At 49.4% G+C, this 20,006-nt stretch overlaps 1 long non-coding RNA gene across 3 annotated transcripts; it reads left to right on the top strand.

Annotated features, from left to right (window-relative positions):
• The first annotated feature begins 5,435 nt into the window (after positions 1–5,435).
• LOC127492606 (uncharacterized) lies at positions 5,436–19,423 on the top strand. Of its 3 annotated transcripts, none has more exons than XR_011383129.1 (3): positions 5,436–8,993; positions 16,332–16,501; positions 18,169–19,423. It is a non-coding gene; the product is annotated as an uncharacterized lncRNA (long non-coding RNA). The 3 variants fall into 3 exon arrangements; XR_011383131.1 differs by having other exon boundaries at positions 5,437–8,993; positions 16,335–16,501; XR_011383130.1 differs by lacking the exon at positions 5,436–8,993 and adding an exon at positions 9,028–10,032 and having other exon boundaries at positions 16,335–16,501.
• Positions 19,424–20,006: the final 583 nt, after the last annotated feature.

Here is a 20,006-nt window from a genome sequence, read left to right as displayed (position 1 = left end):
TGAAAAAAATAAATAAATAAGCTAAGCAAAAAGCTTCAGAGGAAAAGCCGGGGAGTGAGATGTCTGTAACTTTGCAAAGCTGCCACGTATTTCTGAGAATTGGAAGGTCACAAGCATACACTGTGCTGTGTTCACACTCAGGAAAGATCTGAAGAGGCCCCACCTTCTCGCTTCCCTGGTCACTGCACAATCAAAATACCTTTCACCAAAGCAAACTTACTTAATTTCAATTTCCACTAACTTTAAAAGTACTTTTGTACTTAATGTCACTACCTTATACCCCTATTATACCCTTTGAAATAGTTAAGGTGGTGACATTCGTGTTATGTGTATTTTGCCACAATTAAAAAAGAAGGTTGTGAGGTGGGCACTTGGGAAGATGATGGTGAGGATGCCCTCATTCCACATCAGAGCACCCACCTTCGATTCCAGGCTACGACTCCTGACTCCATCTTCCTGTTAATGCAGACCCTGGGAGACTTCAATAATGACTCAGTAATCGGGCCCCCACCATCCACATGGGAGACCTGGGCTTGAGTTCCCACCTCCAGGCTTTGGCTTTGTCTAGTCCTGGATGTTGCAGGCATTTCGCAAGTAAACCAGCAGATGGGAACTCTCTGTCTATAGATCCCTGTCTCTCTGCCTCTCAAATAAATTTTAAAACAAAAAAGACAGAGGGGCCGGTGCTGTGGCATAGTAGGCTAAGCCTCTGCTTGCAATGCCATCATCCCATATGGGTGCCAGTTTGAGTCACGGCTGCTCCCAGCTCTCTGCTAATGTGCCTGGGAAAGCAGCAGAAGATGGCCCAAGTGCTTGGGCCCCTCCACCTGGGTGGGAGACCTGGAAGAAGCTCCTGGTTCCTGGCTTCAGATTGGTCCAGCTCTAGTCATTGTGGCCATCGGGGGAGTGAACTAGAGGATGGAAGACCTTTCTCTCTGTCTCTCCCTCTCTCTGTCTGTAACTCTACCTCTCAAATAAATAAAATATTTTTTAAAAAGATGGAAAAAATCTGAAAATCATGTGTATGAAATCCCTGCTTCCTGTACAGTCAAAATAATTTATATGTAATTCACTCAGTGTTAACAGTTGAGTGTGCTAGTCAGTGTGTGGATGCTTAGTTTTTGTTGCTATGATTTTGGGATTTGCAAATGGAACAATAGCATGTCATAACATCTGTCCATTCCTGTGCTTACAGAGCCACACGACTTAGTACCGGAATATTGAGAGTCCTGCTTCTTTCTTCCTGTGTTTAGGAAGATCATGGGGAACGAGTCTTCATCAGACCCAGCCTTCACACAGCACAAGCGTCCTGAGAGCAAAGACGGCTGTGGAACATAAAGGAGTTGTCCCCCACCTTCTCCCAAGACACCTGTAGTTAAGTGGAAAGTGGTGATTTGAGTTGGGAAACAGAGACTGAGGTGGGGCCAAAGTAGGTGCAAGGTAAAGAGTTGGGGAGGGAAGGTGCGGCTGGCCCTGGGAAATTCTCTGTCCAGCCAGGAAGTCAGCAGAGCAGGCAGGGGGGTGGTTGGCAGTGTTTGCCTTGGACAGTAAAGAGGTAAGGTTTGGGTTAACAATTTCCTCAACATCGACCCACTGGCCGCCTCTGGAACTGGATGGCTGGAGGGAGGTGTCTGGACAGACGTGACACCATGTGCCCTGCTGCTTTTGAATTCTGCACCACCTGACTGCATTAAGTGAAATGCGTAAGAGTTTCCCACGCTAAGGACTTAGTGCTGCGTTTCTCACTATCTCATACCGAGCATGCCATGAGATCGCAAATCAGGGACGCTTGCAGGATCTTTGACAGGAAGGGATCTCCACCACTGCCTCCAGCCAAGGCTTCCCCCTGGAGACCCAGGGGCCACGCATGCGTGTTCAGCTCCTGGCCCTGCTGGTTAGCTGTGCGACTTTGAGCCAGGGGCTGCATTTCACTGTGACCTCAGTTTTAAGCAGGGGATGATGATGTTGATGATAGGAATAATGGTAATAATAACATCTGCCTCATAGGTGGTTCTGGAGTAAAACCTGCTAAAGGCCCTGTAGGTAAAAGTGTTTGCCACTATTGTTGTAACTACATTTTTAATTTTTAAAAATTTTATTTGAAAAACGGATACACACACACAGAGGGAGGCAGGGAAGGAGGAAGGAAAGGAGGGAGGGAGGGAGAGAGAGAGAGAGAAACAGAGAAAGAGGGAAAGCTTGTATTTGTTAGTTCACTCCCCAAATGTCTGCAACAGCTGGGTCTGGGCTAGGCCAAAGCCAGGAGCCCTGAACTTAATCCATATCTTCCACGTGGGTGGCAGGAACCCAGGTACTCGGGTCATCACCACTGCCAGTGCGCTCACAAGCCAGAAGCTGGGCTCAGAAGCAGGGCTGGGGCTTGAACCCAGGCACTCCAATATGGGATGTTGATCCCAGGTAGTATCTTTTTTTTTTTTTTTTTTTTTTTTTTTTTTTTTTTGACAGACAGAGTTAGACAGTGAGAGAGTGAGAGAGAGACAGACAGAGAGAAAGGTCTTCCTTTTCTGTTGGTTCACCCCCCAAATGGCCGCTATGGTTGGCGCACTGCAGCTAGCCCATCATGCGGATCCAAAGCCAAGAGCCAGGTGCTTCCTCCTGGTCTCCCATAAGGGTGCAGGGCCCAAGCACTTGGGCCATCCTCCACTGCCTTCCCAGGCCACAGCAGAGAGCTGGACTGGAAGAGGAGCAACCGGAACAGAATCCGGCACCCTGACCGGGACTAGAACCCAGGGTGCCGGTGCCACAGGCCCAGGTGGTATCTTAACTGCTGCACCAAATCCCTGCCCCTGTGGTATTAAGTAAGTAATTGAGGAAAGTACTCCAGCTTCCTAGTGCTGTAGCTTTCCTGCCATGCTGTTAATAAATAATAATAATAGCTGACAATCAATGAGCACTGTCATGTTCCATAGCCTTCAAATACTTCTTGTATATTCTCATTAAATCCCATGAAACAGGGACTATTCTTACCCCTGTTTCAGAAGTGACAAAACTGAGGCTTCAAGAGCCTCAGTCATCTAGGTCACCTGCTCCCCTAGGTACTCAGTCCTGGCTCACCTGCTACTGCGCAGTGGGGTCGGGGACTGAAATCAGGGTCCTGTCTAAATTAACAATTCAAAGAGCAGAACGTTTAGTTCACATCACACAAAATAGTTACAAGAGCCCCAAACCGTACCCCTCCCTGTCCTGCTGCTGCTTCCTCTTTATTTCTACCCACCCAGTTCCACAAAGGTAATTTTCTATGTTCCCCAAAAGCAATTGGGTCACTCACTGCTCTTTTTAAAACTGAAAACACGTTTATTTTCTGTATGTTAATACTCTCTCTCTCTCTTTTTTTTTTTTTTTTTTTTTTTTTTTTGACAGGCAGAGTGGATAGTGAGAGAGAGAAACAGAGAGAAAGGTCTTCCTTTTGCCATTGGTTCACCCTCCAATGGCCGCCACGGCTGGCGCACTGCGCTGATCCGAAGGCAGGAGCCAGGTGCTTCTCCTGGTCTCCCATGGGGTGCAGGGCCCAAGCACTTGGGCCATCCTCCACTGCACTCCCGGGCCACAGCAGAGAGCTGGCCTGGAAGAGGGGCAACCGGGACAGAATCCAGCGCCCCGGCCGGGACTAGAACCTGGTGTGCCGGCTCCACTAGGTGGAGGATTAGCCTATTGAGCCGCAGCGCTGGCCGTTAATACTCTTGAAGACCTGTTTCTCAAGCAACCAACCCTCCCATAACCCAAAGAGCGAAACTCTCAGGTCACACTCTGGTATTAAGAAGTTGGGTTGCATTCGATGGCGTTTTCCAGGAAAAACGCACCTTCTGGAAAGGAGGGTGTTATGGACTGAAGGCCCCCCAGATTCGTGTATGTGTCGCTCCCCGTCTTCGTGGAGGAGCAACACAGGACCCTGCGCTGTTCTTTCGTCTGCTCGGCCCTCCCCGGGTTTGCTGCTGGTTCTTCCCGGGTTGGCTACTATCCCTTCCACCTCCGTGGAAGGGCAGTTCCCCCTGGCCACATTCCCCACTTCCGCAGGGGAGCGGCACACCGCCGGCCGGCTTTCTCGGGGGCTGCACGGGTTCCCTTAGATGTTCCCCATAGATGTTCCCGGTGCATGCTGTCTCTCTCTTCCTTTATAGTCCTCCTCCGCCAATCCCAACTCGGCTGCCCACACGCCGAGTACGCTGCTCTCCTCCAATCAGGAGCAAGTCCTACAGTTTATTAGCTGAACTGGAGGCAGCTGTGCGGAAGCTGTTTACTTCTCTCCCAGCGCCATATTGTGGGAGAGCAGATGCATAGAATAAGTCTTAATTCCAGTAACTCAGTCTAGTCCGGTTGCTCCCCACAGATCCCCCTTTCTTTTTATTTTTTGGCGTTGATACGCGCCTGTCTTCGGTGTCCCGCGGCACACACTCTGCTCTACTTGCTAGAGTTGCCACAGGCTCTTACAAGTCCTATCAATCAGGCAAACCGAATCCGGGTCCTCTCTTCGCCATGTTGTGAGGAGGTTTTTAGGCGCTGATGCGTGCCTGTGTTCGGTGCCCTGCAGCGCATGCTCTGGTCGAGCCTGCAGGGGCTTACAAGCCCTATCAGGCAAACCGAATCCAAGCCTTCTCATTGCCGTATTGTGGGGGAGACTTATTAGTGTTGGTTCGTGCCTATCTTCGGTGACCTGCAGCTCATACTCTGGTCGAGCTGCTTGCTGGTGCTTACCGCCTTAATTAGGCAGACCGAATCCAAGCTTTCTCATTGTTGTATTGTGGGGAAGCCTTACTGATGTTAATTCGTGCCTGTCTTCGGTGACCTGCGGCGCATAAGCTGCTAGCCGCCCAGGTGCTCATCGCCTCACTAATCGGGCAGACCGAATCCAAGCCTTCTAATTGTTGTATTGTAGGGAGGCCTTTCTATTTCTCTATTTCTCTATCTCCGGGCATTCCTATTTCTCCCATTTTACTTCTGTCTGCCAACATTCCCATTTCTCTCACTCCACTTCCAAACTTCTGTTTCTCTTATCCCCGCAGCTTCCCGCTGCCCGCCCCGAGGCTGCTTCTCGGCAGCTTTCCGGCTCTGAGCCGCTTCAGCCCGCGCCTCTCTCATCTGTGCAGCTTCCCGGCTTTGCGCGGCTTGGCTTCGCGCGCTCCGCGGTCTCCACGCCCTTCGCGTCTGCACCACGGCCTACGCCAGCCCCATTCCCTATCTATTCACGCCCCGTGCTCTCTGCACGCGGCGGCTTCTGCGAGTCACACAGCGTAGCTTGCGTCTCCACCACTAGCATTCAATCCAAGTTCCCCGGGCTAGCCTGGCGAATTCAACCCAGCATATGTCTCCGCCCCACGGTTTGGCTTCCCGTCCTATGCTCCCCGGGCTAATCAGACGGATCCCAATCTGGCTTACGTTTCAGCTTCTGGTTTCAACTTTTCGCCCCCTATTCCCGGGCTAACTTGAGAATCCCAAAGTGGCTTTCGTATCCGCCTCAGCCTGCCCCCCGCGGCTTCAATTTCCCTAACATTTTTCTCTACCCGGTATGTTTCCCCAAGCTTTCTTCCAACAATATTCCTCCCTCATTTCTCCTGGCCTCTCCCCACAGTCCGCATCCGAGTCTGTTTGTTCTAGCTTTCACTTTCGCTTTCGACCTTAGAGATTTCTCCCAGCTTCCCCCAGTAGTCCGTATCCGAGTCTATGCCTAGGCTTTCAATAGCTTCTTCCGGCACCCTTTTCGTCCGGCTTTTCCCTAGGCTGTTTGCTAGTCTCTCTCTCCGGTATTTTCCCTAGGCTGTTTGCTAGTCTCTCTCTCCGATATTTTCCCAATTCTTCCCGTTTCTTCCCGTTTCTTCCCTCCTAAGTTTGCTATCCGTCCTAGGTTTCCTATCCGAGTCACATTTCCTATCCGAGCTAGGTTTCCTATCTGAGTCACGGCACCATTATGTCGCTCCCCCTCTTCATGGAGGAACGACACTAAACCCTGCCTGGGCTTCATATCCGAGTCACGGCACCACTATGTCGCTCCCCGTCTTCGTGGAGGAACGACACAGGACCCTGCGCTGTTCTTTCGTCTGCTCGGCCCTCCCCGGGTTTGCTGCTGGTTCTTCCCGGGTTGGCTACTATCCCTTCCACCTCCGTGGAAGGGCAGTTCCCCCTGGCCACATTCCCCACTTCCGCAGGGGAGCGGCACACTGCCGGCCGGCTTTCTCGGGGGCTGCACGGGTTCCCTTAGATGTTCCCCATAGATGTTCCCGGTGCATGCTGTCTCTCTCTTCCTTTATAGTCCTCCTCCGCCAATCCCAACTCGGCTGCCCACACGCCGAGTACGCTGCTCTCCTCCAATCAGGAGCAAGTCCTACAGTTTATTAGCTGAACTGGAGGCAGCTGTGCGGAAGCTGTTTACTTCTCTCCCAGCGCCATATTGTGGGAGAGCAGATGCATAGAATAAGTCTTAATTCCAGTAACTCAGTCTAGTCCGGTTGCTCCCCACATGTATGGAAGCCCTCAGCCTCACAATGATGGTAGCTGGAGGGAGACCTCTGGGAGGTAACCAGGCTTAGACGAGGTCATGATAACATTGGTGTCTGAGAGAAGAAGAAGAGATGGTGACCATGTGATGACCCAGAAAGAAGGTGCTGTCTACAGGCCAAGAGTAGGCCCTCTCCAGGAGCCATGTCACCCAGCACCTCGACCTCAGAACCACCAGAAATAAATATCTGCTATTGAAGTCACCCAGGGTATAGTATTTTGCTATGGAAGCCCAAGCAGACTAAGACACAGGGTCTCCCTACAGACAAGATTCCTTCGTTTTTAAGGGACGCTTCCTTTTCATAAAAAATGGCCACGAGCCAGGCAGTGGAGCATTAAGGGAGCAAGGTAAGTAGCCCAATCCCCCCGCATTCAGCAGGACACGGCTGGAAACACCAACACCATCAAGTGATGCAGATGCTTGCCGAGAGCTCTGTGGTGACTGAAAATGCTGCTGATTACACGGTCATAACTCATAGTAGTCTACTGTGTCCTGTGTGGAGCCAGTGACAGGTGTCACAGACCCGGCCACTCCCGACCCACACCAGGGAAGCTGAGGTGCCAGTTGGTCCCAAGGCATGAGAGAAGCTGAAGTTTGGAGGGTGTGCTGCAAACAGAAGTGCCCACGCAGGGGAAGGCCATGCACGGGGACTTGCCTGTTTATCGTGTTTAGAGACATATGCTGGGTGGCCTCTACTGCTGCTCTTTAGTGCAGATTCCTCTTGGAGACTCTGCCTGAACTCCTGTAAACCTCTTATTGGAGCGGCACACCGATGGCCCTGTATGTTCGGGCGGAGGAAGAAAACGCTGCTATGTGCTATCTGAGAGATCAGCACAAGGCCAAAGACTCCAAGATACAGCTCATGTCAACTACAACAGAGTTGATAAGCATGGCACACACCCCTTCCTGAGCCCTTGGCAGACGTCAGTAATCTATCATTGTAGATGATCACTGCCATGATTGGGAACTCAGAGACCGCTCCAGGTCAGGGCTCCCAGGAGCCTCTACCCAACCTTCAGACCTGCCTGTCCTGCAGAAACTTTGCCATCCTTGGCCCAGTTTCTCCGATTAGTTGGGGACACCATACTGAGAATTTTTAACTATATTTCCTGCCCTTCATCTTCCTACCCTGCCTCAGATACCAGCTCTCCTGTCTTAAAGCCCCCTTTATATCTTTCACTCTGTGACTCTCCATGGTACAAGAAGCCTCAAAGGTAAACTTGCCCAAGAGGCACCAGCACCATCAGGTAAGTGATTCAGGATATTTAACCACTGTTTCAGCCAGGCGTTGATCCACCAGCATGGCTGCTTGTCCATCAACAACCTTGAAGACAGCACTGCCCAAGCGCGTGTTACCTTGGAGAACCACGGCAGCCAGCGAGGTGGCCTTTTCAGGCAGCATGTGAAAGACACCCTGATTTGTGTCCTTGATAAAGACAGAATCATCTGGAAACCTGAAAGACCTTGTGATTTAGCCCAACTGTTCCATCCAGACTGACAGCCTTCATGCTGACAAAGCCCAGAACATTCCTGTCCCTGGACATGGGGTCCTCCCTTGCATCATTAGGAGCCCCTGGCCATCATCCCTCCCTCACCTCCACCCTCTGGAATCTCTGTAGCTGAGGGTTCTTCCCTTTGGCCCAATACAGTAAAGCCTACCTAGAATGGGAGTGATTACGTGGAGGCTGGTGTGGTTGCTTCTTGGCACACAGGGCCGAGAGAGATTCCTTCCACCTCTGCAGCCAGACAGAAAGGGTAGGTGTCTGCCAAAATGTGCCTGGAAATGTGCATGTCTTGCAACTGTTTCCCAGTGTATGTCCCTTGGACCTTTTGCCCACACTCAAGTCCCTGGTTTGTTTATTACAGCACTGACTTCAAGCACCCCTACCAGACTTCCTGAATGGGAACCTTAAGCCAGGAAGACCAGGCCTAATATTTTTTTTTAACTGGAGGCTTGTAAACTTGAGGCTGAGGGATTTTTCTATCATTCTACTTGAAGATCTAACCTTCCCTTGGCCTTGTTTCTTAAGAATGAAGTCTTAAAAATTCAGAACATTGGCCTTTTTTTGCCATCTTCATAGTAGAATTTCAGCAGAGAGAAAACATATCCAATATCACGGAGATATCTGATATAGAAATAAACACTGGCCCATGAATCACTGAAGGCAAGGCTGATTTTTGGTCACAGCCCTGGAGGACAAACACCTCATGTGTTTTTCTGTCATTCAATCCAGTCCACCTTGATTGTTTCTATGGATGGGGGAGAATCAAGAAGAGATGATACCAAAGAGGAGGCCTTCCGGAATGTTTTCTCGCTTAGCCCCGGAATGCACTCGGCGCCACTGTGTGACTCAAGCACTTGGTCTCACTTGGCTCCTGGCCTTGGCATCTGCTCAGCTCTTTCATAAACTCAGCACACAGGAAGAAGGCCCCAGTGCCAGGTTAACCAGTCCTGCTCAACCGGAGGTTGTCTCCATCAACAGTGAGTCCCTGTGCCTCTAAGGTCTTTTAATGCTTTCTTTGTGGGTATCAGGGTTAAAATGTCAGTTCCCAAATGTCCTTTGGTTGACACCAAAAGCAAAGACCAGATTAAAATATATGTTTTGCTGCTTTATTTTGGGAATCTGACTAGTGAGTTTAGGAGGTTGTGGACTTTGGGCTCTGACCAACTGAGTTCAAATTCAGATTTTGCTGATTAACAACCGGGGACCTTGACCAAGTGACTTGTCTCCTTTGAGCTTCAAATTTCTCCTATTTTAAACGGCATCATAGTTCTCCCTCACAGGATTTCTAAGGTGGATTTAATGAAATAACATATATAGCTCCACCAACAACTCCTGGCACACAGTGTATATACCCTGAGGAAATGTTAGTGTCCTTGTACTTTCAAGAAGCCAGGTAAATTTCCAAAGCTTAGCATGATCTCTGCCAGCCAAAGTAAATCATTGACTAGCAAAACCAGGTCAGAGATCTAGGAAACAATAACAGGGTTGTCCTTCAGCTCAAGGTTTCCAAGCAGACTTTGGAATCATATGGACAAGTACCTTTTATGGTCCTTAGGGAAAAAAAATTTAACACCAAAAAAAAAAAAAAAAAAAAAACCCAGGAAGGACATTATCTCAGAAGACAGAGCAGTTGGCAGCAATATGCACACTCACAGACACACACACCACATTGATCTGTAGTTTTCTTGGGGGCTACAGATCAGATGAGACTGAACATGATCCTTGGGGGAGCCACAGTTCTAGAAGTAACCCCACATCTGTCTGCCAAGCCACAGAACGCCGTGAGTCAGCTCCCACGGGACCCAGCAAGAGAGGTGTCACAAAGCCCTCACACGCCTGCAAGCGTGTGCTGCCCAGAGGTCAGATGTCCCTGTAGGGTTGGCATGGCAACAGCCACACATTCCGAAGGCCCTTGAGGACACACATAGAGCCAGCCAGGTAGTATTTCCATCTCACAGGTGAAAAACTAACACGTAAAGAGGTGCAGTGATCTGTCTGTTACACATTGACTTAAAGGTGAGCACAGGATGACGAAGCAGATTTTCAAGCTGGGCCCAGGGGTCAAAGCTATGAGGGCAGCACAGCCAGCCATGCATCCTTCTGGTGAGACAAGCCAGATGATGAGGGCACGGGTACATCTGCTGCCAGCAATCTGGGCAAGAAAAACAGCACTAATGCCATTTTTAAAAAATTCCCGAGAATGTGTGTTCCCTAAAGCCAATTATTTATTTATTTAATTTTGAAGATATAATTATCTATTTGAAAGTCAGAGTTACAGAGAAAGAGAGAGAGAGGGCTTCCGTCCACTGGTTCATTCCCCTAATGGCCACCATGGCCAGGGCTGGGTCAGGCCAAAGCAAGGAGCAAGAGCTTCACCTGGGTCTCCCACGTGGGTGACAGGAGCCCAAACACTCGAGCCATCTTCCACTGCTTTTCCCAGGCCATTAGCAGGGAGCTGAATCAGAAATGGAGCAGCCAGGACACAAACTGGCACCCCAGGAGATGCCACCGTTCACAGGCAGCGGCTTTACCGGCCATGCCACAACATCAGCTCCTGAGCCAATTATTTAAGGCAAAGTTAACATGTGGTAATTTTTTAGATATAAATGTGATATTTAGTCAAAGAATATACTAAATTTTTAAAAGCTAAAAAAAATCACAAAATCCAAAAACTTTTATATTTATGTTAATTAATTGCTTCTCTCTCTCTCTCTCTCCATGTAAGGGCTTTGGGCCTTAATGGTATCAGCAAAGTCACATTCCTATCCAGGAGTTCCAGTGTGTACTAAGGAGTGAGGTGAAGAAGAAGTGTGTCTACAGAGGAGCAAACCGAGGGCCAGGGTGGAAGTGACTACCTGGTGCTCTGCATGGATAGGCCTTGTTCTCCCCCAAACTCATGTGGCGACTTGATGGCCACTGGGGCACAGCTGGAGTGTGGAGCCTTTAAGAGGTGTTTGGGTGACAAGGGCTCTGCCCTCAGGAGTGGGTGAGCATACACCAGGACCCGCCTTGTTATAAAGTGTGCCCTATCTGGCAGGCTCAGGATCAGCTTTGTGCGCCCTATCTGGCCAGCTTGCTTGGTCTCGCCCTGTGATACCAAGGATATCGCAGGAAGGTCTTCACCAGACACGGAGCCCAAGCTGGTGCCATGTTCTTGGACTTGCCAGCATCCGGAACCATGAGCCAGAAAAACCTCGACCCTTTACATGTTATCCAGCTTGTGGTATTTTACTAAAGACACAAAAGCGAGACCCAGAGACCAGGAACAAACTGGATCGTGGCCCTTGTTCTACCAAAGCCTCGGTGTGAGACAGGAGCAAGCCTCACCTTGTTTGTACCACTGTGCTTCACGGTCCAAGTCCTCGTGTTTGCTACACGCCAAGCCAAGCGGCCAGCACAGGTGTGAAGGAAGGCTTTGCAGTGAGTCAAACCTTCTTGTTGACAAAGAGTTTGACTCTTGATAGGCCAAGCCTGTACACTGGGGGAGTGATGCTTTTTCTAATGACAGTATCTGCCCTTCAAGAGTTAGGCAAGCATGTGGGCCAGTTCTTGCAATTCTCACTGGTCTCTTGGGAATAAGATAAGGTTTTCATTTATTTGCTCACCAGTGCACTTGCCCAACAGTGATTGCCCAAACCCCTGCTGAATGCCAGGCCCTGGCTGTCCAGTGGTGGTCCAGTGCCCTGATGGAATGCATAACCTACTTGGGAGATGGATCTTAGGCAATTATAAGATGCCTGTACTTCTTGGTAAGATCTATGAAGGAAAAGAGAATTGAATTGCAGGGGGCAGAGTCAGTGGGGAAGGGGACGGAATTCTGAAACTGAGACTGAAGGGCAACAAGGCACAATAGAGAGCTGAGAGGAGGCAGAGATTTCTGGGTAGTGGCAGCAGCACTGGCCATGGGCCAAGGCCAGGGAAGTTAAGAGCTTGGCGAGTTCCAAGAATCGCCCTTGAGGTTGAAGCAAAGCATGTGAGTTGTAGGAGATGAATTGGAGACTCTACCAGGGTTCATATCAGCAAAAGGCAACTTTATAATTTAACAAAGTTGACTTGATCTCAACAAACTCAGCCATTTGGCAGGAGGAAATGTATCAAGGGACACAGGAAGGATCTGAAGGAGGCAGGGGAAGACGAGGCGTGGGACGGCATCCCACCAAGGCATTGAGTAGAACAAGGGTGGTAAGTAAGAACGATGGGTGTCAGACATCACCCAGGGATGTCACTGGTCCCTCCTTGGGCTTCAAATCTTGTGACGGCTGCCTGATCAACCGCACATTTCCACTGCACCTGGCTCTGAAACTGAGTCCTGGCCAAGGCACATGGAGCTGAAGGAACCGGGAGGCAGTCTCAGCCAAGTCTCTCATTGTGCAGTTCCATGGCCCAGCTCAGCGAAGCAAAGCAGCACAGCTGGTGGTGGTGGGCTCTGGGGCCCAGGTTCCTGACTTTGGAGCTCCAGGCCTTTCCTTCTTGATCAAAAGCTTCTCCATGGAGCTGGAGTCGGCTCTTGCAGGCAGTTGGCTCACATGTGATACGTAGTAGGTACCTAAAACACTTGTTACAATACATTATTTCTCTGCATCTGAGCTCTCTTTAGTTTCGTTCATGTTTACGGAGATTGAAGGCTGAACCATGGAACTCCAGTCCCACTTTTGCTACATCGGCATGATCCCAAGAAGTGGTTGCTTTGTCAGTTTAAAACAAGTTTTTAGATTGAGAAGATTTAAGAAATTGAGGGGCTGGCACTGTGGCTTAGCAGGTAAAGCCGCCGCCTGCAGTGCTGGCATCCCAAATGGGTGCTAGTTCAAGTCCTGGCTGCTCTACTTCCAACCCAGCTCTCTGCTATGGCCTGGAAAAGCAATAGAAGATGGCCCAAGTCCTTGGGTCCCTGCACCCACATGGGAGATCCGGAAGAGGATCCTGGCTCCTGGCTTTGGATCGGCCCAGCTCTAGCTGTTGTGGTTATTTGGGAAGTGAACCAGTGGATAGACGCGCTCTCTCTCGCTCTCTCTCTCTCTCTCTCTCTCTCTGCCTCTGTCTGTAACTCTGCCTTTCAAATAAATAAACAAGGCTTTTAAAAAAATTGAATTACATGAGATACCTGATTGTATCCATCAAAGAAATTGACTTGGATGTGAAGTAGGTTTTTTTCTCTAATTAGTAAATAGTATTGAAAACTACAGTGTATTAATTTAAGGGGTGGGGAAAAAACTGGAGCCAGGTAAAGGGTCATATAACAGATTATTTCACTTCCAGGAAAGAGTAAACTGAAGAAAAGCCTAAAATCAGTATTTTTTTTTTTGACAGGCAGAGTGGACAGTGAGAAAGAGAGACAGAGAGAAAGGTCTTCCTTTGCCGTTGGTTCACCCTCCCAATGGCTGCCGCGGCCGGCACGCTGCAGCCGGCGCGCTGCAGCTGGCGCACCGCGCTGATCTGATGGCAGGAGCCAGGTACTTCTCCTGGTCTCCCATGGGGTGCAGGGCCCAAGGACTTGTGCCATCCTCCACTGCCTTCCGGGCCACAGCAGAGAGCTGGCCTGGAAGAGGGGCAACCGGGACAGAATCCGGCGCCCCGACAGGGACTAGAACCTGGTTGAGCCGCGGCGCCGACTTAAAATCAGTATTGTTAATGTCAAAACAAAGGGGATGCTAGATAACAATTGATTAGTAGGCGAGAGTATGATTTTGGCTCAGAATGTGTCTTTTTAGAAGTATAAAGCACAGCAGAGGGAGAAGGCATGAGAGGCCGTTCCCTGAGAATATATTAACATACTGTGTGTGCACGTGTGTGTGCCTGACACATGGACACGGTACTGTTTCCATAGCAATGGGGGAGAGGGAGCTCGGTGCTGTGCCATGAAGCTGTCTTTGTTGAAGCAGACACTCTTACAGAGATCCGTGCACTGAAAGCAGTGGAGGAGATATTTTCCAACCAAAAGAAAAATAATCCTAACCCCTCTGAGGGGACCCAGGTTATCATCCCTGCCTCCCCCCCAACCAGGCTTACTTCCAGACCAATCTGCTACACCGCAGCCCAGGCAGTATCATTACCCTAAATCCCGCCTTGTGACAACTTCAGAGCACCTGGCTACTGTAGCCCTGTGGCTTCTCAAACCTGGCAGTGGGATAGGACAATGATTTCCTCCTAAAAACTCAGAAGCTCTTTCTCTATTCTAGTTTCATCATAAATTTGTGCATGATGGGGTGGGGGCAGGTAGGAGGAATGGGAGACAACAAACAAAGAATCAACATGGAGTTTTTTAAATGTGGGAAATTTGTCCATATCTAAGGTTCTTACAGTATGCAATGGTGCTGGATCTTGAGATGATTAAAAAAATAAGCCCCTCATTTTCAGTTTGAGATGGTTAAAAAAATAAGGAAGCCTTGGTTTTCAGCCTTTCATGTTTATTCTTGGACATGAAGCTCCCAGACCTTTCCCTTCCTGTTGATTGCACATTTGGGTGTAGACAAGTCCAATATAAGAAGAAATGTTGAGGCTGGCACTGTGGCTTAGCGGGTTAAGCTACCACCTGCGGTGCCAGCAACCAATATGGGCAACAGTTTGTGTCCCAGCTGCTCCATTTCCAATCCAGATCCCTGCTAATGGCCTGGGAAAAGCGGTAGAAGATGGCCCAAGGGTTTGAGTCCCTGCACCCACGTGGAAGACCAGATGAAGCTCCTGTCTCCTGGCCCTGTCCTGGCCCAGCAAATGAAAGATCTCTCTTTCTCTCTCTCTCTTTCTCTCTCTCTCTCTTTCTATCTCTCCCTCTCTCCAACTCTGCCTCTTAAATAAAGCTTAAGAAAAATAGAAGAAGAAACATTGCAGGGCCTCTATTTTGGTTTAAGTTGCTGCCTGTAATACCAGCATCCCATATGGGATCACTCTTTTGAGTTCTGGCTACTCCACTTCTGATCCAGCTCCCTAATGCACTAGGAAAGCAGTGGAAGATGGCCCAGGTACTTGTGCCTCTGTAGGAGACCTTGATGGATTTCCTGGCTCTTTACTTTTGTCTGGCCAGCCCTGACCATTGCAGCCATTTGGTGAGTGAACCAGCAGATGGAAGATTTCTTTCTCTTTCAAACAAATAAAATAAATCTTTAAAATAAAAATTAAAAAGGATAAGTGCCCCTTTGGCTGTGGAGAGGTCTTGCTTAGCTGGGAGTGATCCTGGCTGAGACTTTTCTCCTGTACATAGAACGTGATTGCTAGCAGTGTCTCCTTAGAATTTACAGATAACCACAATGTTACCGACTTCGTTCACGTTCCTGCCGCTTAGTGGCTAGAGCATCTAGAAATAGCGACCCTGGGTAACAAGAATGCCTCAACTGCTTTCACAAATTTTGATGAGAATAAGCACAGACATTTATCCATAGGTTTTCTCATAGGAAACTTGCATCAGAAGCTTTCTTACTGGAGACAAACACTGGCTGCACCATTTGCCACTGGGCAAGCAGGGGGCGTAGATCTTTCAAGTTAGCTCCAGACACTCAGAACTTAGTTCAGTATCGGGGTACAATTTAAAAGTGAGCTCCATTAATTTAAGAATGTTCCCTTGTTATAAGGCCATTAAGCAGCCAGCTGAGCTGAAGGCCGCTCTTCACTCAGCTGGGAACACTAATGATGGTGTGCCGCTCAATCAACAACAGTGCCCGTGAGGGCTGGGGTTGGGTACGGCCCAAGAAACTCACTTTTGATGCTGGCATCTCGTAATGGAGTGCCAGTCCAAGTCTGACCCAGCTTCCTGCTAATGCACCTAAGAAGGCAGTGGAAGGTGACCCAGGCAGCGGGACTCCTGCTGCCTATGTGGGAAACCAGGATGAAGTTCCTGGCTGCTAGATTTGTCCTGGCCCAGCACTGGCTGTTGTGAGAATGAACCAACAGGTGGGAGATCTCTTTCTCAGTCTCTCAGACTTATGAATAAATAAGTAAATATTTTTTCAAAACAGACTGTAAATTGGACATACAAAGGTAAATAAGACAAACGGCAAGAGTACTGGCACCTGTACAGTCAATACTGCTGATGCTCACTGCTGCCCACACGCACCCATGAGAAAGGACACCACCATCACACAGTGATGGCTGCCTTCCTTATTGTGTGCAACTCACCTTCCACTCATGAATGGGGGATGTTAACCAAAGCCATCGGGCCTCTTTCATTTGCCAAATCTGTATGTTGTAGAAAAAGTCTATAAGAGAAAAAGCCAGTCTCCTTGGGACTCTGACATTCACAAGATGTCTATGGTCGTGGGGATCAGGAACATTTAAATCAAGCACACATTATTTTACTTCTTTTTCCCTTTATTTGCATTTCCCAGCAGACTAAAACAGAGTTCAGCTTGGAAAACAAAGAAGCAATGGTTCTGAAAGTACTGTGACTGCCTATGGATTGTACTTGCCACACGATCATGAGGACAGCGTCAGGCAGGAATGATGCAGCTCTGCTAGTGTGACTTGCTTAGCTGCATGAAGCACTGAGTTTAACGAGGTAAGAAATAAAAACAAGGAGTTGACTCTAATTCCTGGTGTTCTAATCATCACACCTTCCATTGGCTCTTTCTAAGTAGAGATCACTTCTAGCTACCACTGTATTCAGTATTTTTTTATCTTAAAGATTTATCTATTTATTTGAAAGGCAGAGTTACAGAGAGGGAGAGACAGAGAGAGATCTTCCATTGCTGACTCACTCCTCAAATGGCTCCAACAGCTAGAACTGAGCCTGGCCGAAGCCAAGAGAGCTTCTTCCGGGTCTCTTTTGTGCAGGGGCCCAAGCACTTGGGCCATCCTCTGCTGCTTTCCCAGGCACATCAGCAGGGAGCTGGACTGGAAGTGGAGCAGCTGGGACACGGATGCTGCTGCCACAGGTTGTGGCTTTAACCTGCTGAGCCACAGCGCTGGCTCCTGTTTCTCAGTATTTTATTTTATATTATTTTATTTTTAAAGATTTATTTATTTATTTATTTATTTACTTGAAGTCAGAGTTACAGAGAAGCAGAGAGAGAGAGCTTCCGTCCACTGGTTCACTCCCCAGATGGCTGCAACGGCCGGAGCTGGTCCGATCCAAAGCCAAGAGCTTCTTCTGGGTCTCCCACGCAGGTGCAGGGGCCCAAGCACTTAGGTCACCCTCTACTGCTTTCCCAGGCCATAGCAGAGAGCTGGGTCAGACGTGGAATAGTGGGACTTGAACCGGCACCCATATGGGATGCCGGCATTGCAGGCAGTGGCATTACCCACTATACCACAGCACCGGCCCCTCTCAGTATTTTAAATCACCCCTCCACAGCCACAACCAGTGTGACTTCTCATGTGGATCACTACGGTGACCTCCAGGTTGGCCTCCATCCCTTCGTGGGCTCTGCGTTTCATTGAGTCAAAGGCAGTATTTACAGTGACCTGGGAGGCCACGGCAGCCACCCCTACTGCTGCCCACTTCGCTCCCTCTTGTGTACACACGGCCTTCTTGCTGTTCTCGGAGCACGCTGGGCCTTGCCTGTCCCTGTCGCCTGTGGTGCTCTTCCCTCTGCAAGGGACACGGTTATTTCCCTCCCTTCCGTTTTGGTGCCTAGAGCCCCCCTCTTCCAGGAGACCTTCCAGGCTACCTTGTATACACCTCCCACCTCCGGCCCTGGCACTGCTGCCCTCCTTCACTGTGCCCTGAGTTTCTGTTTCCCATTGAGCTTTAGCACTTCTCCGCATTCCTCATCATCTCCTTCTACCTATCTTGTTTCTGTCTGCCCGCCCCGTAGCATGTAGCTGCAGGGAGCCTTGTTTGTTCACTGACCTATTCCAAGCACAGGTCAGCAGCCAACACAGAGAGCATCCAGGAGGCTCCTAGTATCTGCAGAATGCCTCTCCCTGGGGGACATCAGGACTCAGTGACAGAACAGAGGGGACACAGGCAGTGCAGAACACGAGTGAGAAGATTGCAGGCACTGCCCCGGCTGCCTTGGAGTCCTGGCTCCACCAAATCCTACTGGCAAGACCGGGCCAGTTTACTGATCCTCCCTGGGCCTGCAAATAGGCAACAATGGGCACTTTCCTTAGAAGACGGTTAGGAGAATGACACGTGATACTGCAGACAGCACGTCTCACAAGTACTCCACAGTCTTGAGCTGTTACTCTGATGGAACCTTATCCCTTTACCTCTCTTTTCAGGGAAATTTCTTCCACATTCTTTCCTACCCCTCAGGATTATGGGAGGCAGAACTATACCACATCATAAGTGAAAAACACCTTGTAACCCATGCACCACTCTGCAGATGCCAGGGGTTATGACAATGATCCTTCTGAGTCCCCCATAATGCCCAACCCCATGCTGGACACAGAAGAGGTGCCCAGCGTAGACTGTGGCCTGATGACTCTCAAAGTTGGCAGGCAGTTGGCGGACCATCTTAAGTTCTGGAGAAGAAAGCTACACTGGCCTTCATTCGTGGCTGGGGTCCCTTCTGAGAGCAGCCCCTCCCTAGAGGCACCACAGGGGTGGAGGGGAAGGGACAGCTGTGTTGGAGCCAGCACCTGCCAGCACCTTGGCCTGCGTTGCAAGCACAACCACGCAGCTGGAAGTAACTTTTGCTGTTCACCCTACGGAGAGGTTTCCTCACATGGGCTGTGTGCAAAACATTAAACTGCCTGCAAGTGGCTTATTTACAGAGCTGCCTTCTTCCTGGGGCTGCTGACAGGCAGCCCCTCAGCCTCTCCACCCAGCACACCTCCCCTTCCTGACAGCATCTGGATGCGCTGGGTGTTGGCTCACCTGCCAGCTCTCCCACGCCTTGAAGACGCAGCCCGCCCGACACAGCAGGGATGAAATAAGATTTCTGCTCGGCTCTCCGAAGTGCTGTCACACCCAGAGAGAAAAGTAGATGGGCTGTTTCTTCTCGGCTGACGAGAAGTCAGTTTTGCAGGCGGACTTTTGACACAAGGAGGGTCGGGGCATGATTGCCTTTGAGTCTTCCTCGCATCTAATTGGAGGAAGAGAGAAAGAAGCCAGCTGCTGCTTTCATGATTATTTAAACACTCTCCAACAGTCAGAAATGCGTGTTGTTGTTTCTCCGCAAGTGAAATGTGCCTGTCAGAGCATTTTCCACCGGGCGCCGCCCCCCATGCAAATTGGGGAGAAAAAAGAAATTCATTAGGCACAGGAAACCATTTGGTGTCTAAATGTATTGTTTGCCTATAGACATCCATAGTCTGGAAAAAAAGAAATCCTAACAAGGGATGTCAAACTGACAACACTTTTTCTATTGTTCTCTCTGAAAATATCATTTTTACCACGTCTACAAAGGCAAGTAGAGTCTGTCTTACCCGCGGTTTAATAAGAGACAAGTGGTGTGGTGGTGCAGTCATGGGTGTTCGTGAAAACCATTTAGGAGGGAATCAGCTTGTGAAAAATTAAAAGAATTCATCAACTTGAAATCAATGTTTGTTCCCGCCCTCTCTGCGGAAAGCCGGTTTGTGCTGAGGGCTGCGTCCTGTGTAGTAATCTGTACGGCAGTTTATGGTTTCTGCTTCAGGTACACTGTGCAGCACTCCCAGGGACCCTGTGAGCCAGGCAAGGGCAGTCCTCTTACCCTCATTCTTTTGCCCAGAAAGCTGGATCCTGGGAAGGCGGGGACTGTCACAGGCACCACTCCCAGGCATTCACCTGCAATGCAGACTCCTCGTCCTTTGAGGACTGAAGAAAACATCTCCCCTTTTCTGTAGCATTTCCTGTTTCCTTCTGCCCCCAATTCCCCACCACCACCACCACTGCAGAAGAAATTAATAATTCATGTAACCAGTATCCATGAACAACCATTGTGAGTATCAGGATAGGCAATGGAGCAACATCAAGGTCATTGTGAGTCTTGGTCCATCTAGTGATACAGGACCCCTAACTCCTGGGGTCTCTGAGGGCTCGGGAAATAGCCCTCCTCTGGCTTGACCAACTTCTAAACTTCTTGAGAAATAAGAGTATCTAGCAGACGGTGCCTAAAATATGTCACCTTTTATTA

This window comes from Oryctolagus cuniculus, chromosome 16 (genome assembly GCF_964237555.1).
Source record: "Oryctolagus cuniculus chromosome 16, mOryCun1.1, whole genome shotgun sequence".
Taxonomy (NCBI): Eukaryota; Metazoa; Chordata; class Mammalia; order Lagomorpha; family Leporidae; genus Oryctolagus; species Oryctolagus cuniculus.
This window is presented reverse-complemented; position numbering and strand designations above follow the sequence as displayed.